This window comes from Bos mutus, chromosome 4, assembly GCF_027580195.1.
Source record: "Bos mutus isolate GX-2022 chromosome 4, NWIPB_WYAK_1.1, whole genome shotgun sequence".
Taxonomy (NCBI): domain Eukaryota; kingdom Metazoa; phylum Chordata; class Mammalia; order Artiodactyla; family Bovidae; genus Bos; species Bos mutus.
The window spans coordinates 7,316,572-7,342,605 of NC_091620.1; the positions used below are offsets into that span (position 1 = coordinate 7,316,572).

At 40.4% G+C, this 26,034-nt stretch overlaps 1 protein-coding gene across 4 annotated transcripts in view; it reads left to right on the forward strand.

Moving 5' to 3' along the window:
- The window catches only part of MKLN1 (muskelin 1), a 392,319-nt gene that overhangs the window by 86,065 nt on the left and 280,220 nt on the right, over positions 1–26,034 (forward strand). Inside the window, exon 1 of one of the 4 annotated variants that reach the window (XM_070369019.1) lies at positions 4,103–4,209. The exons of the other annotated variants lie outside the window; for them this stretch is intronic. The gene's annotated coding sequence lies outside the window, so the exon portion shown is untranslated. Of the gene's footprint in view, positions 1–4,102; positions 4,210–26,034 lie in introns of those variants that run through there. 4 annotated transcript variants of the gene reach the window in all.

Here is a 26,034-nt window from a genome sequence, read left to right on the forward strand (position 1 = left end):
CCTTGCAATGGAAGGGCTGAGTCTTAATCACTGGACCACCAGGGAAAGTCCCTAGATAATCATATCTTAAGGTAAATTGACAGGAGAAGGGGATGACAGAGGATTAGATGGTTGGATGGCATCACCGATTCAATGGACATTAATTTGAGCAAACTCCAGGTGATTGTAAAGGACAGAGAAGCCTGGTGTGCTGCAGAGCATGGGGTCACAAAGAGTGAGACAAAACTGAGTGACTGAGCAACAACAAAACTGACCTGGGACTTTATTACATTTGCAAAATCTCTTCACAGCAGTACCTAGATTAACCAGGATATTCAGGTATTGACTGGATAACCAGGGCTGGTAATCTTGAGAAACTATCTTTAGAATTCAGATAACCGTGAGGAAACAGTTTCCCAGTTAACCTGAGATATAATCTGGAAATAGGTTCCCAACAGTATAGAATCAAAGAATTTACTTTTTATTATTTATTTATTATTTTATTCTTCTACTTGCATTTTTGATATGTATTTATATATCAGTTCAGTTCAGTTCAGTTGCTTAGTCATGTCGGACTCTTTGCAACCCCATGGACTATAGCATGCCAGGCTTCCCTGTCCATCACCAACTCCTTGAGCTTACTCACACTCATGTCCATCAAGTCTGTGATGCCATCCAACCATCTCATCCTCTGTCATCCCCTTCTCCTCCTGTCTTCAATCTTTCCTAGCATCAGAGTCTTTTCTAGTGAGTCAGTTCGTCCCATCAGGTGGCCAAAGTATTGGAGTTAAGCTTCAGCATCAGTCCTTCCAATGAATATTCAGGACTTATTTCCTTTAGGATGGACAGGTTGGATCTCCTTGCAGTCCAAGGGACTCTCAAGAGTCTTATCCAATACCACAGTTCAAAAGCATCAGTTCTTTGGTGCTCAGTTTTCTTTATAGTCCAACTCTCACATCCATATGTGACTATTGGAAAAACCATAGCCTTGACTAGACAGACCTTTGTTGGCAAAGTAATGTCTCTGCTTTTTAATATACTATCTAGGTTGGTCATAGCTTTTCTTCCAAGGAGCAAGTGTCTTTTAATTTCATGGCTGCAGTCACTATCCACAGTGATTTTGGAGCCCCCCCAAAAAATCTCTCACTGTTTCCATTGTTTCCCTGTCTATTTGCCATGAAGTGATGGGATGGATGCCATGATCTTAGTTTTCTGAATGTTGAGTTTTAAGCCAACTTTTTCACTCTCCTCTTTCACTTTCATCGAGAGGCTCTTTAGTTCTTCTTCGTTTTCTGCCATAAGGATGATATATATGTATATATATATATAATGTGTATATTTTGTGGCTACATATCCCCACATTTTTTACTGATGCATGATCAAAAATGTTGCAAGGCTGTTTGGGGACATGAGTTTCAGGGGCCTGTCCATGAATGTGTAGACATGGAGCTGGATATGGGTGTGGGATGGGAGATGGTGATGGCAGGTGAGGAAGGGCTGAGGTTGCCTTGAGTACAGAGCAACAGTTTTTTTTTCTGTGTTTAATATATTCACTAAAGACCTTTGAAGATGAGAATCCTTTTGTTATTTTCTGTTGGCAAGTCTGGAAGTTCAGAAGCCCAGGATTCTTTGTGTGTAATTTATGAGCAGCATTTGAAGATATTTCTAAACACAAGGGCATTTTGGAATATACTGAATTAGCATCACTAAGATGCTCTACCCCTAATGTAAATGTGAATGTTCCAGAGTTTTTGTTGCACAATTTCAATGTGCCATGGCCTGCCAGGTGCATGGGAGGCCTAGAACGCAGGCTGAGCCTTGGGCCCAGTCAGCTGCTGATCCCAAAGCCTGTGCCTGCAGAGGGTCACCTCGGGATGAGATGGTATGGAAAGAGTGGAGTGGATCACAGAAAGGGAGATGAAGGAGGATTGCATATTCATTTCTCTGGTTTTAGCATTTTACCTGGAATACAGCCTGATAAAAAATCTGGCTTTCAGGTAAAGGGAGTAGAAATGGTTTTAGCCTTTAGAAAGAACACATATAGGAATGTAAAAACATCAGAAGAAGGCAGAAATTTTCAGATGCTAAGTATTTCTCTTTTTCCAAGAACATTTGGGTTTTTCCCTTCTTAAAGTTCTGACCAAAATTAAAGGAGAGATGTTCCCCAAGTGTTCCTTTTAAATTGTCCCAGACCTTCAGAAAATGGTGAGAAAATGTAATCATATGATTAGGCAAAGGAGAGATGTCAGGGGAGAAGGTACTCAATAATTGCATTGATAGAGTGCTATGATTAAGAGTATATGTGGTGTGTTTAACTTTGAAAAGGAAGACACAGGAGGAAAGAGACTGGGTGAAAGAAATTAGTGTTTCTTATTAATTATGATGTCTTTAAATCATAACACATTTTATATTCCTTAACAAAGTGATTTTGCTCTATAAGGGATAACTCTAAGGATGCTAATTATATGTTACAGATGTTATTTTTATTGCTAAAATTTCCACTTATAAATCTTCCTCCTCATTTATTCATTCATTCAGAAATAGTCAATGAGAGTCTACCATGTACCTTGATCTACAGGCTAGGACTGTAGCAGTGAACACAACAGACAAGGTGTCTGCTCTCATGAAGCTGATATTCTAGTTGTGGAGGAGTTGGAAAATGAATAAATAGCTGTATTTCATGACATGTTACCTAAAGCTGCTGCTGCTGCTTCTGCTGCTGCTAAGTCGCTTCAGTCGTGTCTGACTCTGTGCGACCCATAGACGGCAGCCCACCAGGCTCCCCCGTCCCGGGATTCTCCAGGCAAGAACACTGGAGTAGGTTGCCATTTCCTTCTCCAATGCGTGAAAGTGAAAAGTGAAAGTGAAGTTGCTCAGTCATGTCCAACTCTTAGTGACCCCATGGACTGCAGCCTACCAGGCTCCTCCGTCCATGGGATTTTCCAGGCAAGAGTACTGGAGTGCATTGCCACTGCCTTCTCGGATACGTAAAGAGACAAACTAAATAATGTTAGATAGTGACAGGTGCATTACAGAGAAACAAGATAAGATGAAGTGAGAGATGACTAGAGGACTATTTTGGTTTGTATGTCCAGGGAAGACCTCTCTGAAAAGATGACATTTGAGCAGTGATCTAAAATGACAAGGAGGAGGACTTCCCTGGTGGCCCAGTGATTAAGACCCTGATGCAGGGGACATGGGTTTGATCCCTGGTTGGGGAAGTTCCACATATCATATTCCACATATCATCATTTTTTTTAAATTATAAGGAGGAGCTGATGGTGAAAAGATCAGAATGAAGAGCATCCTAGATAGAGAGAATGGATTGTTCAAAAGCCCCCAAGGTGGTAAAGAATTTGAGTTTGAGGAAGAGATGTATATACCTATGGCTGATTCATGTTGGAGGTTTGACAGAAAACAACAAAATTCTGTAAAGCAATTACCCTTCAATTAAAAATAAATTAATAAAAAAAAAAAAAGAAAGCCTAGATGACCGGAACTCAGTGGCAAACAGAAAAGTGGTTACAAGATGCAGGTGGATAGGTAGATAGAGCCTAGATCTTACAGGCACGGGAGATCAAAGGAAGCAATTTGGATTTTAGGTGAAATGGGAAGCCAATAGGAAGTTTCATGCAAGGCAGCGATTTTCTGTGTGGGCAATGAATTGTAGAGGGCAAGAATGAAAGCTCAGAGATCTTTAGGAGGCAGCTGAAGTAATTCAGGTGAACAGTGGTGCTAGGAACAGGATGGAAGCAGTGAGGAAGGGAAGAATACAGAGGATTAAAGGTATATATGGGAAGCAGAGTCAACAGAGCTTTCTGATTGTTTGCATATTGGACATGAAAGAAAGGAATCAAAGTTCTGTCTTCTATTATTGGCTTGGGCACAAATGGATGATGATGATATTTAGTGAGATAGGTCAGCTAGGAATGAGAAGTGTGGCATACTGTGTTGATTTCCTCCCCAATAACCATTCCTCTCTTCCTCCTTGCTAACAGAGCCCTGACTCTGTTGAGAATGACAAGATGTCCAGCTTCAAGTGATGAATCATGAGTGGTGTAATTCAATCGTAATAATCCCATTTTCTTTTGCTAGATATTCAATTCCCACATCTTTTTTGCAGCTAGGGGTGATTCGCTTCTGGCTAATGAGACCAAAGTGAAAGCCTTCTGGGAATAGATATGGCTATTTGAACACCATCACAATGCCTGGAGTCACAGCAGACTTCTAGTGAGTACAAGACAAAAGACTTGATGTTAAGGATGGTGAATTAGGAAAAAATACTGGGTCCTTGATGGTAGAATTGAGCAGTTGAGTTTGAGATGTCTGTTAGATATCTATATGAATGTAACTGTGCAATTCCTTGCCTTACACAAGGAATAAAGTTTTCTAGACATTTTTATCTTTTCATATTATTATAACACTAGAATACAGGAGAGGATAAATATGAAAGTGAATGAAGTTGCAGTGACCATGTGGGAGGTCAAATCAAAAGCCGACCATCAGTGAATTTGGAGATTGGGATTGATATATATATACTACTATGTACTCTTGCCTGGAAAATCCCATGGATGGAGGAGCCTGGTAGGTTCCAGTCCATGGGGTCTCTAAGAGTTGGACAGGACTGAGCTACTTCACTTTCACTTTTCACTTTCATGCATTGGAGAAGGAAATGGCAACCCACTCCAGTGTTCTTGCCTGGAGAATCCCAGGGACAGGGAAGCCTGGTGGGCTGCCATCTATGGGGTCGCACAGAGCCGGACATGACTGAAGCGACTTAGCAGCAGCAGCAGCAGCATGTATAAAATAGATAACTAATGAGAAACTACTGTATAGCATAGGGGCAGGGTAGAAAGAAGGTACAATCTGTTTGTAGGATATATATTAAGTTAACCTCAAAAATACATTCCAGATACTTCTCTGGTGGTCCGGTGGGTAAGCCTCCATGCTTGCAGTGCAGGGGGCATGGGTTTGATCTCTGGCCAGAGAAATAAGATCCCACATGCCCCACAGTGCGGCCAAAAAAAATTTTTTTAAGTGCATTCCAATATACAGTTGGTGAAGACAAATACTGATTCCACTTGTCTGAGGTACCTAGACTAGTTAAATTCATAAAGTCAGAAAGTACATTGGTAGATGCCAGGGGCTGGGATGGGGTGTGGTGGGGATGGGGAATGGGGATTTAGTGTTTAAGGGGGACAGTTTCAGCTTAGGAAAGTGAAAAATTTGGGAGATGGATGATGGTGAGAGTTGCAGAACAATGTGAATGTACTTAGTGCCACTGAACTGTACAGTTAAATATGATTAAAATAGTATTTTTATTTGTGACTTTTATCACAATAAAACAAATTTTTAAAAACACTGACCATCAATATAGAAAATTCCCTCTTTTAGCACTGATGGTTAGCAAGGTAGAAGCTGCTAAAACAGGAAAGCTGGGATGATGAAAAAAGCTCAGTTTGAGGAGCAGTGAGGTTCCTGCATTTCCCAGTACTTTCTGTCACATTGGTGGAGAAACGTTGCCCTAGATTAGATCACATATTACTATTAAGATACTTTCTTACTTCTACATCACAGTTTTCATGTATATCTTTCTTCTCTCTTCTGAATATAACAAATAGCCTCACAAAAATGTCCCCAGTCACTTAGCCAAGTAAAGAAAAGTAGGCCAAATGGAGCTTTTAGCACAATTTCTGGTTGCTGATACAAATCAGCATCTACAAACCCAATAGTACGTATTTCCATTACAGCTATCATCCAGACTAGATGTCTAGTTTTTTAGATTAAAAGTTTACCAACACACATATTTTTTTCCCTAAACATTTTACTGCATGCTGGATGGTTTGGACTACATCTAGAGAAAAGAAAAGTCAATTTTTTATTTTTTTGCCAGTGGCCCATCAAAAAATAGCTATCGATTTTGTTTGTGTGTGTGTGGACAAGCAACCAAGTCTGCAAAATTGACTTCACAGGGTATCGTATATTCTGCCCATATTGTGAGTCTGTGTTCTCTTGAGGCTAATTGGCTCATCATATTCTGCTTTCGTGTCCCCTCGTTTATCACCGTGCTTGGGATTTTTACCTCTACACCTTTCATTTTGTTTTTCCATAATTTATTACAACCAACTCTTGTATTTTTTTTTCAACGGTTTTGAATCTGCATTAATTTTTGAGTCCCTGGAGGAACATTATGTTCCCAAACATTATGTTCTGCACTCTCACGCTCATATCACTTTGTGTAGTGCCAGACACCTCCTGGGATCTCAAGAAATGTTGTTTCTTTTTAAAAGATAGGAGATTACTCTGCGATGCCCATAAAATATCTTTCTCAGTTGAGTTGCTCTCACTGTTTATTTATCTCTAGTGGCTTAGGTAAAAATATTGGTTAATAGAAAGAACCCAAGTCTTTGGAGAAGCTTTGCTAATCTCTCCTCATCTCTGTAAAAGCAAGAGGTGGATATTGACCAGTTTTTACACGATTGTTGGAAAGAGATTACGAAAAGCGTTAGGAATAAGAAATTTTCGTTAAAAATATGAAATGTTAGGGAGATGACAGTATCATTCATACTGAGCAGACCTCAGCGCAAGTGAACCTCACTCCTTTGATAGATGCTTTTCATCGTTGTTACAAAGAATGGCTGTCCAGCAAGATTCCCTCTGCTTGTAGCCACTACTGCAGACTGTCAGAACCTCCTTCCAAATACTCAACACCCGCTTGTACCCACAGTATTTCCTCTTCCCTCAGCTTCTTAGTTTTATCTCAAACACTTCAATGTCTTCCTAACAAGGCATATTTGAAACTACCTCTGAGTGCTTCTACGGTTGTTTGAGGGAGAGAAATAGGACCATGGACAGAGGTTAGCCTTCCAATTACTGGCGCAGCAGGAAAGCCAGCTCTCTTCCTGCCAAGTGTCCCTGGGAAAGGGTCTTTAAATGAATAGATTCTTCTTTATTCAGGGTTCACTTTCCCCTTCTATCACTTTCCTTTGGCATAACATAGTTTGTTCTGGAAACACTGGCTCCCTCCACCATCTCCATGCTTCTGGAAAATAATACTCACTCATTCTTGCAAACACATCTCATAACATATTTCAAAATGTTATCATTATAAAATATTTCAAACCAACAGAAAAACAGTGAACATAGTTGAACAAACACTTATGTATATAACACTCAACAAATCAAAATTTGCCTTATTTGCTTTAGGGTTTTTTGTTTTTTATAAAAAGTTTTATAAGTACAACTTTAAGCCAGATCCCATTCATTTCTCTATCTTTCTCCTTCCTCTTTTCTCCAAAGTATCACTATCATGAAGTTTACTATGAATCATTCCTATGCATGTTTTGTAATTTTCTGTTATATGTATATATTCATAAACAAATACAGTATTGCTTTGTATTTGTAAAATGTCAAGGAATACTAATATCACTCTGTACATAACCTTTTGCAATGCTTTTTTAGTTATCATTATTTTTTAGATTTATTCATGTTGCCACCTGAGGAACTAACTCATTAATTATAACTGTTGTGCATTATTCCTTTGTTTTAATATACACAAGTTACTTATCCATCCTTCTGCATTACTGACATGTAGGTTATTTTGTTTGTTATTATTGTTGTTTGCTATGACAAACAATGCTGCAATTGATGTTCAAATACCAGCCTCCTGGTGTACAAACACCAAGTGAAAGTTTTTCTAGGCCAGGATTTTTCAACCTTGACATTATTGACATTTTGGACTGGATAATTCTATGTTGTGGAGTAGGACATTAAGCAGCTTCCCTTTTCTGCATGCATGCTCAGTCACTTTAGTCGTGTCTGACTCTTTGTGACCCTATGAACTGTAGCCCATCAGGCTCCTCTGTCCATGGGACTCTCCAGGCAACAATTCTAGAGTGGGTTGCCGTGCCCTCCTTCAGGGGATCTTCCTGACCCAGGGATCGAACCTGTGTCTCCTGCACTGGCAGATGGGTTTTTTACCACTAGCGCCACCTGGGAAGCCCCAGCCTCCCTCTAACCACTAGTTACAAGTAGCACTCTGAGGTGTGACAACCAGAAATATCCTCAAACATCGGGAAATTGATCCTAGTTGAGAACACTAATCTAGGCAACGTACCTAAGAGGAATTGCTGGGTCTTAGGATTTCTACTAACCATCATTTTGGTTTCTAAGAATCTTGTTTCCCCATCATGCTAACTTTTGGTATTTTCAGAATTAAAATTTTTGCCTACTTACAGGTACTAAATAGTAACTTTTTATTATTTTATTTCATTTTCCCTTAGTTTCTAGTGAGACTTCACATCTTATATGTCTATTGACCGTTAGTTTTTCTTCTGTTAACTAGCCTATTTAACTCCTTTGCCAAATTTTCTCTCTAGGTGTTTCTTTTTCTTTTTGCTTTGTAGGAGTTCTTTATAATTTTTGAATACTAATACCTTGATTGTTTTATGTCTGGGAAAATATCTTTTCCTAGTCTAAGACTCTTTTCACTTTGCTAATAAATTCTTATTTTAATTCAGTAAAATGTACCAACTTTTTCCTTTATATTTTACGCTTTAATAAATTTTCTAACCCAAGGGTGTAAAGATAATCTCTTTTATTTTTCTATAGAAGTTTAAAAATTGACAATTCACATTTAGGTCTTTAAACCAACTTAAACTTCTTATGATATGAAATAGAAAATATGCATATAATTATTCCAACACATATTTCTTAAATAGTTCATCTTTTCACTGTTGGTTTATTATACCACCTCTGATTTTAAATTCAGGTATTTGGTAAGACAATCCCCCTGACTTATTCTTTTTCAAAATTGCCTTGGGTATTTTGGTTGGTTATCTGACCAAAGAATATTGTTTCTTTCTCCTTTCTAACTTGAACCTAAATTGTTTTCAGATGTCTCTGAGCCTTATCTTTATCTTATAGTACTCAGTTTAAGTCCACTAAAGTAATTTCATTCCATGGGCATTGGTTTGGCCATAAGTATATGCATCTCTAGCTAATGAGACCTATGTGAAATTGTACTATAGTGGAGATGGGATGGGGTAGGTAAGTTTTCTTCTTGCTTAAAAAGGTACATAAGAAAAAGATTTGCCCTTCCTATCTGTATATAGATTTGGAGGAAAATGTAGTGTCCGTTACTATGGCAGCTGTCTGGCCACTCTGAAGGGATAAGTATAACCCTGCACACTGAGAATGGCTAAGTAGACAGATGAAAAGCTTCCAGTTTCCCATGATGTCACTGTGGTGCTGAATTATCCAATACTGAAAACACTTACCAGTAGACATCCTGTGATGTGAAATAATAAACCTCTTAGTTTGTAAGCCACTTTGCTTTATGTTCTTTTCCTTGCAGCCAAAGGAATCCCCAAGTGCTATAATAACTTTGACCCCTAACTCTAACACATGAATTTTGTGATCATTGTTCTGTGCTATGTAAGCAGGTTGGGATTTTTTTAAATTGGGTTTGCACTGAAATTAAAAGTTAACTTTAGGAGAACTGACATCTTCATTATAATGAATATTGGAATTCATGAATATTGTATGTCTCCACTTATTTAAATCTTAACTTTTCCAACAAATCTTCCATACATAAATCCATATTTTGTTATAGTTATTCCTAAGCACTTTATTAGTATTAAGAATGGAGTCTTTCATTTAATATTGAATATTATATTGGATAAATATTGAGATGCTGCTGCTGCTGCTAAGTTTATTCTTTTCCCTTACTGTGTTGATAGAGATGTCATAGGTTAGTCTTGGAGATCTATGGTTGCTTGATCCAACTTCCTATCATGTGTCCTATATTCCTGCCCCATTATTCTTTCATGAAAGGCCTGCCACTAGGCTGCTGCTGCTAAGTCACTACAGTCGTGTCCGACTCTGTGCAATCCCATAGATGGAAGCCCACCAGGCTCCCCCGTCCCTGGGATTCTCCAGGCAAGAACACTGGAGTGGGTTGCCATTTCCTTCTCCAATGAGTGAAAGTGAAAAGTGAAAATGAAGTCGCTCAGTCATGTCCGACTCTTAGCGACCCCAAGGACTGCAGCCTACCAGGCTCCTCTGTCCATGGGATTTTCCAGGCAAGAGTACTGGAGTGGGATGCCATTGCCTTCTCCTGCCACTAGGCAGTGGTCAGCTTTTTTTAGCCTCTTTCATAAACTAATTTGTGAGTATGGGGGTGGGGTTCTCAGTGTAGTGCATAGCTTCAAGCAGTGAATCTGGTCTGGTTCTCACGCTCTTCCATCACCCCATGCATGTCACCTTCAGTCTCCCTTTCCTGTAGAAGATGCCCCTTTAGAGCATCTTCTGCATCCTTTAACACCTGGAGCCCAACAGGCACATCTTTAGTCCCATTCATTACTTTGCATGTCTGGTCCATAGAAAAAGTTTACACTTGGGGCCAACTGTGTCTTTAATTTTTCTCTTTTACATTTTAAAAAACACCACTTTATTTTTGGAGCTGAGCAAGTACCTCAAAGATTTGTGTGCAACAATGCTACTTTGACCAGGAATCATAATTCTAAATGTCTATTTTGAAAAGGATTACAGAACTAGCTTCTAAATCTGTTGATACTACATATAGTAATTATCAGCAAATACAATGCTACTCAGAATGTTCGCAGTATCTTTTAACTCCTCATGTTTTGTAAATGTTAAGAGTTGTGTCTGTGTTTGTCATGTGGGTTATGGAGAATGAAGGTAAATACTATTTTCTACACCTGAGAAAACTGGGCCTTTTACTTAATCGTGGCCAAGAATAACCACACATAACCACAAGGCAGAGTTCCTCCAGAGGCAGGGCTGTGCTTTGTTCATGCTGTATCTTGTACTAAATGACCCTTGATGCAAGGTTTTGAACTGAGAAAACCAAACTCTAGGCCCATGCCCAGCGCTATTCCACAGGATGTCCCCTGAATTGGGGTTCCCTGTAGCTCAGTTGGTAAAGAATCCACCTCCAATGCAGGAGACCCTGGTTCGATTCCTGGGTCAGGAAGATCCCCTGGAGAAGGGATAGGTTACCCATTCCAGTATTCTTGGGCTTCCCTTGTGGTTCAGCGGGTAAAGAATCTGCCTGCAATACGGGAGACCTGGGTTCGATCCCTGGGTTGGGAAGATCCCCTGGAGAAGGGAATGGCTACCCACTCCAGTATTCTGGCCTGGAGAATTCCACGGACTGTATAGTCCATGGGGTTGCAAAGAATCGGACACAACTGAGTGACTGTCACTTTCACTTTCCCCTGAATTAAGGATATCCATAGTGAGGTCCTCAAGATCCATGCAGAGCTATGACTTGAGGAAAAGAAAGAAAAGGAAGGCGAAAAATAAGAGCAGCAAGAGCTGATTTCAAACAAAGTGACTGAGAAGGAATTGTTAGTAGCATTTCATCTAGAAAGTGAATTTTGATTGAGCTTTATATTTTTTAATACTAACCCCCTTATATAAGCTAGCTTAGTATGTAAATATAATCAAAATAGCAGTCATTAAAATTGCAAAACTTATTTATTAAGATATGTAAAACAGCCAGCTGCAGCAGTAGTGACTAAGAAGTGTAAAAATAAATTATTTTGTTCAACAAATATTCATTGAGTTCCTACTATGTGCCAGCACTATATAGAAGTTGGAGTACAAAGATAAGCAACACAGGTCCTTGTGCAGCTACCCATCTATTTGGGCGAACTAATGGGCAAATAATCCAAATATGATGGAATAAGCTCCTTAAAAGAGTGTTAATTCAAAGAGATATTTTACACCCATGTTCAGAGCAGCATGATTCTTAATAGCCAAGAGGTGGAAGCAACACAAATATTCATCAACAGATGAATGAATAAACAAAATGTGGTCTACACATACAATGGAATATTATCCAGTCTTATAAAAGAAGGAAATTTCAGCACATGCTAAGCATGGATGAACCTTGAGGACATTATGCTAAGTGAAATAAGCCAGTCACATAAAGGAATATGCTATATGGTTCCACTTATATGAGGAATCTAGAAAAATCAAATTCATAAAAACAGAAAGTATAATAGAATGTTGGTCGCCCCAGCCTAGGGGGAAAGAGAAATGGGAATTGTTTGATGGGCATAGAGTTTTAGTTTCTACAAGATAGAAAAATTCCAGAGGGTATTTGCACCACAGTGTCACTATTGAACTGCTGCTGCTGCTGCTAAATCGCTTCAGTCGTGTCCCACTCTGTGCGACCCCATAGACGGCAGCCCACCAGGCTCCCCCGTCCCTGGGATTCTCCAGGCAAGAACACTGGAGTGGGTTGCCATTTCCTTCTCCAATGCATGAAAGTGAAAAGTGAAAGTGAAGTCGCTCAGTTGTGTCCAACTCTTAGCGACCCCATGGACTGCAGCCCACCAGATGCCTCCATCCACGAGATTTTCCAGGCAAGAGTGGGGTGCCATTGCCTTCTCCATCACTATTGACCTATACACTTTAAAAGAGTTAAGATGGTAAATTTTATGTTATGTGTAATTTACTATGACTTTTTAAAAAGCAAAAAAAAAAAAAAAAGTGTTAGCTTTAAGAGGACAGGGGCATGTTTTGTTCACTCTCAAATTTCTAGCATCTAGCAGAATGCCTGATACATAGTAGGCACTTGACAAATATTTGACCTTCCTCTAGTTTCTCCTCCCCATTCAACATCCTACACAACCCACAAAAGCCAAGTCATCTGTGAGCCAACTCAGCAAACAAAGGCACCTCTCTACTTTGGGCCCGGAAGGGAAAGAATTTCAAATATTTGTGATTTGGTATTTGTTGTAGTCACACCAACTATTCTTTACTTCTCCATTATGCTTATCTGAACTTTTCTGACAGTTAAATTTCCTAACGATAGATACTGTTTTGACTTCACAAAACAGACTTGTGGTAGACTTTGTTAAGAAAAAAAAGTGGACGGAAGTCTGTGAGCTGAAATCACTATTAGGCCGTGGTACAAATGGCTGTGAGGCCGCGCCTGCCAGTCACAGAGGAAGGGTGAGGTAATTAGCATGTATTTGCAGTTCTGCTGCCTCTGCCCTCCCTTCACTGGCTCCCTCTGATTCTAGTTCGCTCAGTGTATTCTCTGGGGTTTGTTGTTTTTCACTTGGTCAAAAATAGACAAAAAAAGTTTCCTTGCAGTTAACTACTGCTTTTCTACTTTTTCCCGTGTGTGGTGGGTTTCCCCTCTCCGTGATCCTTCTTCCTGCCTCCTGCTCATCGTTTCTCTGCTTTTCTTACTTTTCTCAACTAGGGCTTTTCCTTGAGTTCTGTCACCCTGGCTTGGGGCAGCATTTAGTGACAGCACAAGCATGAAGCCTGCCAAGGGCTTGAGGGGTTTGCACTGAGGAATTCCTATTTCTGGCCATCTCGGCCCTGGGTGGGCACAAGGTGAGAAGTGCCTCCGCCTAGTGCTGGAGGGGAAGCTGGAGGTGAAAAGTTCCAGGGTATCTTTCTTCTGTCTCCTCCAGCTGATACGGTGGGAAGGAAAGTGCAGGCCAGAGCCAGCCAAAGGCCTTCTTGAAGACAGGGTCAATCATAGAACCAGCTGAGGTTTTCAGTCCTAGAGATTTGATGGCATTACTTTTTACATGTAACACATAAACAGTTCTTGCTGCAACAAACACTGTTCTAAGTGCTTTTAAGCATTTGCTCATTTAACCCTTTAAATACCAACTCATTTAATCCTTATAACAACCCTGTAAACTGAGAACTACTATTAGCTGAAGTTTTATGGATGAGGAAACTAAGGCCCAGAGAGGTTAAGTGACTTGTCCAAAGTCACTAGAGTCTGAACCCAGAAAGCTCGGCTCCTGAATCTGGGCTTTTAACCACTATACTATGTTTCTTGTCTGGTTTATTTATAGTCCCCCAAGATTTCCTTTAGAAATCTCATGTGCGATTTTACAAAATACCTTCTCCAAGGTATAACACCCTCTGGTGAGTGCTGTGCAATGTATGAATCCCTTTGAAATTTCTTTGGAGCTCTTGGGATATCTGCTAGCAGCCGTGGATTCAGAGATTACCTCCTACAGAAGACATCAGAATCAGACCTTCTCTCTCTCTAGGGATAAGGGTGCAAGAAAGCAATTTCTGCTCATACAGATTTTAAGAAATAAAAATTCAGCGTATGTTTAACAAAAGTAAAATATCACACTATGTTATAGGCTTCTTGTAAAGTGCCCCCAACACCTCACCCACACAAACATAAGCGAGACTCTCACCCCGGGATCTGTTTGTCTCCAGTCAGGTGGAGTTTGCAGGGAGCCATCCATACCTTCTCCACCAAGGCCCTTACAAACAGTATCATGAATTTTTTAGATGATTGGCTGGACTTGGGAGTGCAGCTCAGAGCTGTAGGACATAGCTTCCGGAGAGAGTAGCAAACTGGGCTGGAGAGAAGCCCACGACCTTGGCCTCTTTGCCCTGGGAGACTATGGCCAAGGCCTGAATATCTGCAAATCCTCTGATCTTCCCTATTGTCCTCTGGCTGTGCCCCAGATGTCTTTCCCTGCTAAGACCTGGGTTAGCAAAGAAGAAAATTTCACAAAAGATTAAGATGAGCTTGGCTTTCAGCTGCTGACTTACACTGAGATGCAGCTCTCAGTTGTCTTCTGGCCTCTTCCATGACTCCTGCCAGCTTCCCTGATCATAATTTCCGAGGCCCATTCTCTGTCTCCACAATCTTCATCCTGGATCTTCATCCCACAGGGCCATAGTTCTAATCTGAATGGAATTGATAGAGAATTCCTGCTAAAAATATTAGCTGATTACATCTCAGGCAAGGGCTCTCTTCTATGTACTGCGTTTGCATCTTAATAAAGATATTCAAAACCAGAGAGTTACAAAACTCAAAGAAGTGAATATCTGGGGATAGATTGTCAAGCTCCTTTACGCAGATTGGTGGGGTCGGGGGTGCTTGTGTCTTGTAGGTCTCCCCACATTTTTTGTATATATATCTAAAACTGGCCCTAATGTTAATGCCAGGTCCACTGACATCTTCAAATCCAGAATAAAAACATTCACTTTGGAGCAGCAATATTTTTCTCTGATTTTGTTCTGAGGACTCACCAAATCCTAAGGCCCAGATCAGGGCATGCTCATGAGTTCAGTTTACTGGCAGCCGGAGCAGGGTCCTTTGTCAAGTGGGGTATTTCCTCTGACGTCACTGGACTGTTCATCAGCTCCAAGGTGGGTCTTTGCCAGGAAAACCTGAATTGAAGAGGAGGCTTGGCCTTCGGGGAAGGGAGCCTGTGTCCTGGCAGTGGGGTGTGTCTGCTCCAGGCAGGCCTCTCAGAGCTGCTGACTCCCTGGGTTAAAGCACTTTTGACTCAAAAGGGAAAAAAAAGGTATAAAGAGTAGGAGCTACTGCAGTCAGCTCTTACAGGGTGGCACTTGTGAGCTCGTGGGATGATGATAGCCCTAACCCTACCTGCCTACCCCAGCGGAGGCTGCTGTCTTCTCTGCTCACCCTCCTGTCAACTTCACTCCCCTCCCCCACCGCTTCTCTTCCTATTCTTCTGAAGAGCAGCTGCCTAGGTGACACCTTTTGTTTCCAAAACCTTCTTTGCAGTTCTTCCTCAACTCTTTTCTCAAAATATTCTCTTTCAATGCCAGACTGTTGGCATCCGTCTCCCCGTCTTGTGCAGACTGCCATCTCTGGCTCACCAAGGTTTTATAATTGCCTCTGGTTAAAGTTTAAATAGATGGGTTTCAGCCCAAGAGAAAAATGTAAACAAGAGCTTTCTGCAGTCTTTCAGAACTGCTGACTTCCAGTGCTTTTGAATTCTCTGCTAGGAAATTCATTCAGCTCCTCCCTCACTGAGGAACTGAGAACCGCCACTGGGCTTTCAGAGACATGAGAGGCACTCTGAAACCATTGAGAGGCTTTTAGATGATCTGACCTTTTCCTTTTAACTCAATTAAGCCATCAGGATCCAGTTCCCATTCTAGGATGTTTGTCTGGTATATTGAGGTGACAGGACAGTTAAGCAATCTTCATGGGCTGGCTTCTGACGAAGGAAAGGAAGTGAAGGGAATTTTTCCTTTGAGGGGGAGGAAGGGATTATATTTGTTGCCCTGGGCCTTCTTGTTGACAAGCCTTAGGAATCAAAGGAATGGGACCACCTTTGGCCAGTGCAGAAGAGAGAGGGCAGATGGGGTTTGAACTGGTAATTCAGGTACATATCCTTTTATTTGCTGTTTTCTCAGAAGTAAGCAAGCCATTTTGTTGAATCTTGACTAAGAATATTGATTTTCTATATCTTTCTGCTTTGTGTACTTGTGATCTGGTGTCAGAATGGATTCAGCAATACTTTTGGATGTTTTAGTCAAGGATTTGGTTGCATCCTTGGCTTCCCCTAAACAAAAACCTTCAATAATTCCTCATTTCAAGTTCAGATTTCTATTCAAAGCCTTCTGTGGTCTGGCTGCAGACCACTTTAACCCTCCACCTCCAAACCACACCCTCCCCCTATACACCAACCTCAGTGAACTTGCCACCCAGCTCCTTTATATGTTCCCTTCCTTATTCTGTAGTACCCCAACACCGGCTGCATCCTCACTGGCCTCTTCAAAATGCTATCTTCCTGTGTTCTGTGGAACATTCCTCACCCTTCATGCATGAACAGAACCAACCACTCCTCCCTGCTGTTTTCAAGCGGCTCATGACACTTCCCTTCATTGGTGTTGTTCGGTCACTCAGTTGTGTCCGACTCTTTGCAACCCCAAGGACAGCAGCCAGGCTTGCCTGTCCTTCAGTATCTCCGTCCATTGAGTTGACGATGCCATCCAACTATCTCATCCTCTTTTGCCCCCTTCTCCTGCCCTCAATTTTTCCCAGCATCAGGGTCTTTTCCAATGAGTTGGCTCTTCACAACAGGTGGCCAAAGTATTAGACTTCAACTTCAGCATCGGTCCTTTTAATGAACATTCAGGGTTGATTTCCTTTAGGATTAACTGGTTGGATCTCCTTGCTGTCCAAGGGACTCTCAAGAGTCTTCTCCAACACCACAGTTCAAAAGCATCAATTCTTCAGCGTTCAGCCTTCTTTAGGGTCCAGCTCTCACATCCATACATGACTGTTGGAAGAATCATTTGATTAGATGGACTTTTGTCGGCAAAGTAATATCTCTGCTTTTCTAGTACGCTGTCTAGGTTTGTCATAGCTTTTCTCCAAGGAGCAAGTATCCTTTAATTTCGTGGCTACAGTCACTGTCTGCAGTGATTTTGGAGCCCAAGGAAATAAAGTCTGTTACTGTTCCCATTTTTCCCCCATCCCTTTGCCATGAAGTGATTTCATGGTCTACTGTTCAGCCCATGCGTGTGTCAGGTTCCTGCACTCGGTCCTCAGCTCCTTGAGTGGAGGATGGTTTATTGCAGCCCCCACACTGCCCTATGTGCTTCACTGTCAGTGCTCAATACATATTCAATCTTTATGTTTCAATCTCTCCGAAAAGGTAAAGTCAGTATTTTAAAAATTAGCTCTTGAGAGAAACCAACAGCAGGAAGGATTTTGGTGTCAGACAAATTTGGGTTCTAATCTAAGCTGTGCTGAGTATTAATACCAAGATGGCTTCCCAATTTTTCTGTTCCAAGCCTGACTTTCTTCACTTCTAAAATGAAGACAATAAGATCTCTCTGTGAGGATTAAAATGAGATCAGGCAAATAGAGAACCCAACACAGTTCTGTCTTATCCTTACCCTCCTTTGATGTTAAAATATTTAAGATGTTGAAATATTTTACTCTGGAATATGAATCATATTCATCAGTTTAATACATGTGAGCCATTTTCTCATCACTGGCATAACCTTCCTTGATATAATACCTTCTTCTTACTTGCACTTGAAAGTTTTTCAAAGGCTTACCTTGTAAGTAGGATTGGACTTATCTGTTGTCACCCGAAAAATACCGGTACAGGACAATGATGAGGCAACTCATTGCTGAGTTATTTCCACATGTGCAGGGTCAACCTCACAGCATGACACTGGCCTCCTTCCTTCCAAAGTTAACTTTAAAGAGAATAAACACCATTAGGTGTCTCTTCTCTTTCCCCCTCCACCAAAAATCAGTTGCTACTTTCATCCATGGAAGAGGAGCAGTGAATTCCATTCATCCATCCAACATTTATTCAATGCCTTCTATGTGCTGCTGCTGCTGCTAAGTCGCTTCAGTCGTGCGACCCCAGAGACGGCAGCCCACCAGGCTCCCCCGTCCCTGGGATTCTCCAGGCAAGAACACTGGACTGGGTTGCCATTTCCTTCTCCAGTGCATGAAAGTGAAAAGTGAAAGTGAAGTCGCTCAGTCGTGTCCGACTCCTAGCGACCCCATGGACTGTAGCCCACCAGGCTCCTCGGTCCATGGGACTCTCCAGGCAAGAATACTGGAGTGGGGTGCCATTGCTATGTGCTAGGTACTGTGATAACAGATGAATCAGTCAGGGTCCGTGCCTTTAAGAGTTTCAGTCTATTGGGGTTTTTTGGAGGAAGATGAGCACCTAACTAAACAAGGATTGTTTGGTAACAATCAGCTCAGCAGGAAAAGCTTCAGAAAGAGGTGATACCTCGAAAAATCAGTACATGGCTGTCAACAGACAGTTAGGGCAGAGCACTTCAGGTGGAGGACCCCCAACTCTTGTTCCTCTTCCCTGATCATTCTGTGCAGCCAGATGTACAGCTGTCTTCTCGGTCTAGGGGACTCAAATTCTTCCTTGGCAGCAGCCACATTATTAGTGCTGGTTCCAATCAGAGGACTGACAGTAGACACTCTGCTGCTGCTTTTGCTGCCGAGACCACAAACAGCTGGAGTGGTTTGAGCTCCCTGGGGGATGGTGGAGGAGTTTGAGCATGCGTGTGTGTACCTGTGTCTATGTACATATGGGTCCAAGAGTGTGGGGTCTTTGTCCATCTGCATGGCCAGCTAGATGTTTATCTGCAGGTGTTGCTACAGAAAACAGAAGTGGATATTCAGGAAACAAAGTGATAGCTTGGGATCTCACAAACAGCTGAAGCACTACTCAGAGAAGGGAGAGGTTGAAATAACCTCTACCAAAACAGAGTGGAACAGAGAAGGAAGTTACATCAGAAGAGGAAGAATACCAGTGTCATGCTGAAGAGCCACAAATGTCACAAAATAAAAATAAAATGGGGGATTCTTATTTTAGTCAAATGCTATTACAATATTTTCTTTTTTATAGCATTATTAAAATTAGTGAAATAATATTTAGTGCAGTGAACACAGAGGACACAGAAATACCAAGAAATTGCTATAATGTTTTAAAGTTCCATTTATTTGGATCAGTGATTGATTATAACTTTGCTTTCTACCTCCACATATGAGTTGGGGTTTTTCCTTCAGCATTTAAAAAATATAGAAAACAAGTTCTGAGGTTGACTTACTGAAGGACATTTAAAAAGTCTCATTGTTAGTACAAATTACAAAGTTCTGATAAATATAATCTAATAATAGTGAAGTGATTAAAGGGGTCAGAGCAAGAAATATAGATCCCAGAGATGTTATTAATTTTTTCTTTTCCGTTCATGTAGAAATGTTCATCTCTACCAAAAAGAAGTGTAAGAGTAGGTTTCATTTTGATTAGATTCTTGTAACCATACAAGTGAAAAATTTATAGAATTGACTTTAGGTGAGGAGGGATTATAAAAAGTTAATATAATAGTGAAATAAGCTTGGCATTGGATCTTGTATGAGTCTTTTGAATTTATTACTTTAGAATATAGGAATTGACTTTCCATTACCTTGTTAGAATTATAATGACTTCAGATGATTAACTGATTTGGCAATCTCACAAATAGTTAAAAGCATATGGAGAGGAACAAACTACTATATATGAAATAAATAAGCTACGTGGATATATCATACAACACAGGGAATACAGCTCATATTTTATAATAACTATACATGGAATATAATCTTTAAAAATTGGGAATCACTATGTTGTACACCTGAAACTTAGATAATATCAAATATCAACTATACCTCAAAAAAAGCATATGGAATTTAGCGCAGTGAACTGGGGAAATTTTGTGTGCTTTGGTCACAGTGCAAAACAGTACTTCCCAACTGGATGAACAGTTGGTCCATGTGCTAATTTACCAGGTAACGAGTGAGTAGATTTGGGGTGGACAGAATTGTGACGAATTGACTAGGGAGAGAAAAGTACCTGGTAAAGAAGAAGCAAAGCAAGTGAGTCTAATGTTCACTCTGTTTGCACATGGTAGGTACTCAGTAAATAATTGTTGAAGGAAGAAAGGAATGAAATGAGTGAATGAGTGATGAGTATGAAGAAAGTGGTAATAAACACCTAATTCAAAATGAAATTTAAATTTTGTTTTGTGATAGGGTTATAACATATTTCCTCTATGATACTTGGCTTGGTGATATTTAAAGATATATAATTTTTAGAAGTTATGAGACCCCTGAAGGACAAAACATCTAAAAATTAGATTTGGGGGAAATAGAAATCAATGAAAATTTAAACTTTTAGATTTTCTGAATTTTCTTACAAATTTAAATTCAATGTTACTTTAGAAACATGATAATGTATTATGGATGGTTTATTCATAAAACCATTACATGTTTTTTGATAAATATAATTCATTCACATAACATTTACTAATTAAAAATTTTTTAATGAATTTACTGATGGTTGCAAGTTGATATCAAATATCAGTTGGCTTTTTCAATGAGAAGAAACAGGAAAAAATTTAAATCGTGGAAAAACAATAAATATCACAGAAACTTGTATTTTTTTCTAGATCCAGTGCATTCCTTAAGGAGTTTATTTCAGGGAATAATCTAAGGATTGTGGGGAAAGGGAAAATAAAATTCACTGACTACAAGTTTTTAAACTGAAGTACAGTTGATTTACACTATATTGGATTCTGATGTACAGATTATACTCCTTTAAAAGTTATTGTAAAATCATGGCTATTGAGTGCAACTTTTTCCCAAGCATCTACATTTTTGTTTAGTGAGTGATTGCCCCCCAAATTTGCCACTTTCCCTGCTTTCTGAGCTTCCACATCTCCAGGGACCCTCCATCTAGATGCATTTTCTGACTCAGAATTTGCTGAGACTCTCAAATCCCAGTCCAAAGGAGTCTCACAAACTCCCTGCCCCAGCTTGTGTTCTAGGAAGCAAGCCCTTCCCGAAAGGGTGCCCAAGGAATGGGAGAGAGAGAGAGACAGGATGCCAAGTTCTGTTTTACGTTTTAAATCTGTAGATCTTTCCTTTGAATGAGTGGTAGGCCATTCTCAATTCCTGCTCCTCTGTATGGAAGAATTTAGCATCACTTCCCATGCTGATCCAAGGAACTTTGCTCTTTGTCCAAAATACAGCTCTTCCCCAAAGCAATTTCCCCTCCTCTGAGAAATGCTTTTGTGTCAGGCTGCACTGCCCTTGAACCAGACAACTTTCTCTTCTTGTCTTTATCTGTCTAAATAAAGCTAACCTACATTTGCTGCCTAATTCATTCAGATGCTTGCTGATGCTATTTAAAGGATCCCTCAAGGCTCCGTGGAAAACAAGATGCATTATCTTCAGTCGGGAACCTTCAGGTTTGTTGGTCATTTAAGGAATTCAAGAATTGAAAGAATCCATTCAGTCTTTAGTAGTTCAGATGTGGAGGACAAAGGAGTTCTTCGTGTTTTTTAATCCCAGGCAATCTTTGACTTGTCCATTGCTGGGATCAGTTGATGATGAAAGAGGGAACTAGAAAGTTAATCCGTGTGTGTATCTGCATGTGTCTCTCTGTGTGTGTATGCACACACATGCATGTCTCTCCTTGTCTCTAGGCTTCAAGAAATTTGCCCAACAGAAATTTTTTTTTTTATTCTGGACTCTGATATCAATTTGCTAGTCCATTGTGAGTTTACTTTCCCCTCTCAGGGAACAAAAGTGCAAGATAAAAAGGAAATGTCACCTTCGTAAATAGGCTTCTGGTGAGTTTTTGGCTTGTCTCTATCTCCCCCTCTTCAGCCTCCATCAGACATTAGAAAATTCTGTTACTTACATGTTCCAGGAAAAAAAAGAGGAAATTCTAAAAAGGGAAAGGAAAATAATGGGATTGTAAATAGGACTCCACTGTACATTTCTATAGGACTGGGAGTTCAGAGAGGTTTCAGATCTGTTGCTTGTTTTTTCTCATCTGGGATTTATGTCAGTCTGTCTGCTTGCTTAGTGGGAGGGAGAGCTGGTACAAATGGGATGGTTTTAACCACCAGTGCACTGCTTAAGCACATGCTTTTATCAGCATCCACTTGTTCAGCCACGATTCTCTGACGTCCATTGCAGTGAGTGAGTCAGAAGCCACAAGCTAACAGGTCTATTCCTTCCCGCCGTCACCTAGGAAACCGATGCATCATCCACAGGAAATGCAGGCCCCGATGGGGAGAGTGCCCAGATCGGGTTATAAAGCTGGCAGTGAGTTTTTCAAAAGAGGTCAAATAATAACGTGTAGAATTTTAGTCTAGGGTAGAAAGTGGATCCAGCCTCTCAGGCATGGATCAAGGACTGTCAGGCAGAAATACTAGGAGAAATTACTCAGCTAAAATCATGAAGGATGTCTGCTTTATAAGAAATTGGCCAAGGGCAAGGGGTATGGAGATATGGTTTGATTCTTCCAGACAGCAAACACATTTAGTTGCTCATTGGCTGAGAGTAATTTTTTTAATGTTACAACAGTGTGTGAAGTAAGATGAGAAAATTGACATGATGTCAAACCAGGCTTTCCGTTGAGTGAAATATATATCCCCCATTGTCATTGTCTCTGTCTTAAAATGGTGATGGAGAGTTCCGTCAGAGAAAAACCACACCCTGATTCCCCTTGTGCTGTCACTTTTTTTTCTGCCTGTGCCTCGGTTTCTCCCTCCTTGACTACTATGGTTCAGCACTGCCTATTGCCTTAGAGCTCATACACAATCGACCGCACACTGTCCACATATCTGCAAAGATAAGCTTAACACAGCTGAGAAAAATTACCTGTGGAGTTTCAAGTTTTTTGACAAGCTTAACGTCTCCAGGTACATTTTACATGCTCATGCTGCTATGGGTGAAACAGCCCACGGAAAAGTACAACGTGAGCTGTACCAGAACTTCCTGTTTTAGGCTCAAAGAATATTAAAACAGGAAAGAAAAACAACTCAGAAACCACTGGGCCCAACACCCTCATTTTCCACATGAGAAATGAGTCCCAGACAGATAATTTGTTTAAGGTCATCTAGGGAATTAGTGTGTCTGTTGGGGGTCAGGAAGAGGAGAGAAGATGGGCTGCAAGCTCAACTACAAGCTCAGAATGAGTCAATAGGTGATATGGCCACCTAAGAGACTGTTATAATATTGAACTGCATTAATTGAAGTATGGAATCCTTACTAAGAGGGGTAATTGGTACCCTTACAGGCTGGTCAGCATTGCCAAGAAAACAATATTCTGTCCTGAGTACCCATCGAATAGGAAACAGTAACAAAACCAAATGTTCCCAGAGGAGGGTAAAGATGGTGATAGGTTTTAGCTCCATACAAGTAATTTTCTAATCATTCGAGCTGATTGAGATGTATTAAACTGGCTGAGGGGACAGTGAATTAATTCTCCATTTCCAGAGGTGTTCAAATATTCATTCATCCATCCAAATACATTTATTGAGTGCCTGCCATATGCCACGAATTTATATATCTTATAAACAGGTGAATTCTGTAAAACTATTAGTAAGATAAAACTAGCTACTAGTGATTTAGGAAGACACATCTCTACAAAAAAAGGGTTTGATGGGTCTTTCAAAGCTTTACAACTAGATGGCATTCTAATCTCTTTGCTATATCCATTCTACTGGGCTCCTTTATCCAAAATAGACCAGTCCATGTAAATTGAAAGGCGGTCAAGACAGTGAAAGAAAGAAAGAAAAAAAAAAAGACAGTGAAAGATTGAAGGCAAAAGGAAAAGGGGGCAGCAGAGAATGAGATGGTTAGTTAGCATCGCCGATTCAATGGACATGAATTTAAGCAAAACTGTGAGAGTTAGTGGAGGATGAGGAGCCTGGCGTGCTGCAGTCCATGGGGTCACAAAGAGTTGGAAACTACTTAGCGACTAAAGAAGAGCAAGACTGCCTTTGCCAAGTGTCATAATCAACTCTTTTTCATCTTCCATATAGAACTTATTGCCAAATAGATCTAACAGATCTTGAATCTATGGAACCATCGCTGGCTTTCAGTAAAGGTTCCAGAATGAGAATTTTTACCACACTTGGCTTTTAAATGTTTGAACATATATTTTTAGCCCTTGTGCATGCATGTTCAGTGGTGTCTGACTCTTTGCGACCCCATGGACTGTAGGCTAACAGGCTCCTCTGTCCATGGGATTTCCAGGCAAGAGTCCTGGAGTGGGTTGCCATTTTCTGCTCCAGAGAATCTTCTTGACCCAGGGATAGAGCCTGCATCTCTTGCATCTCCTGCATTGGCAGGCAGATTCTTTACCACTGCGCCACCTGGAAGTCCTTTTTTAGCCCTTATCCGAATTAATATTTGGATTATAGGCATTCACATATTCCAAATTGTTTCCATTTCTTGGATTACTTTTCCTCATTTCTTGATGATTGATGTTCCTTGCATAGATCCAGCCAACATTATTCACATGTTTTGAGTCTCTCTTTGTCTTTCAGAATCACCCCTATTGACTAATGATCCAGCTCTTAGCCACATGCAACACTGGTGATTTTTCTTACCTTTCCTAACATTCGTTTTTGTTAATCTCTTTCATTTTCAGTTTTATTTTCATCATAATCATAAGCCTTTTCTTAATAGCACATTCAACATTCCCATTGCTTTTACAATTGTCAGACATACTGGGCTTAATAATGTTGCAAAACACCCCAAATTAAATACAGTAAACCTGCTGGTAATAAAAAACTAGTTGGCCAAGACTAAAACAACTGCATCCAACTGCCATTGCCGTCTGTTGGGGGCAGACAAAGCAGAAAAAAATTTGCTTTTGGAGCAAATTATTTTTCATCTTAGTGAAAATTCACAGGGGGCCAAGCTGGCAAAGAATCCCTTGTCTCTTCCACCGTCGTGCCATTCCAGTGAAGTGCATTTGTGACAATAGTCATCAAATCACATATAAATATGTAATCAACCAAAATTATTTTTAGATAGCTCAGTTCTCTTTCATTGCCTTGATGAGACTGAGGTCATGGGTTTGATCTCTGTATGGGATATTTAGTACACGGAAAACTGTGTCACCCAAGTAGTCTGTACCTACATCTAGCCACCTCACAAATGCATGTTCTTTAGAGGACCTAGACATAGCATGTGGTGGGACATATCATTTCAGTACAGTCCATATAGGAAAATGCAATTATAAACCTTCATAACAATATTTGACTTTGGAATCTGCAAACTTGAAACCTCAAGTAGCCATTAATAAGAGAGAAGACACTTCAGTGGTATGTTGGTTTTACAGAAAACAATAAAGTTCTATAAAACAATTATCCTTCAGTTAAAAAATAAATTAATTAAAAAAAAAGCTATAAGCATAGGTCAGGTCACAGAGTTCTCCAAATGTAAAATATAAAGAAAAAGGCTTATTTTTCTCATTGAGATCATTAGAAATATAGAGGGTGGTACCTCGTTTACTTCTACTCCCCAGGAAACTGATGACAATTAATTCCTATTGACTTAGTATTCTGAGATTTGCCAAGGAGCAGCTCAATGTCACCAGAGAATGTTACGCATTTGTCAAAACTACAGATTCACAACTCAGTTTCGGCCTCAAATGTAATTTTCTCCCTCTGTTTTCAGATCTGTTCCTCCCTCATCGCCAGAGCTGCAGGCTGCTCTCTAAATAACACCGTGTCCCTGGCTTCCTAGCTCCCATTTGAATGTTTCGGCAGGGCTCCTTTGGGATCTGCCCCCACTGCCTCCCCTCTCCCAGGCTTGCCTTCGTTTGTCTGAGTCAGCCATGAGTCACCTCACTCATTAGTGGAACTCAGAATGCCTCTCCATCCTCCAGATCCCTTTTGTCTCCCTTCTTGTAACTGGTTTTCTGGCAGCGTCAG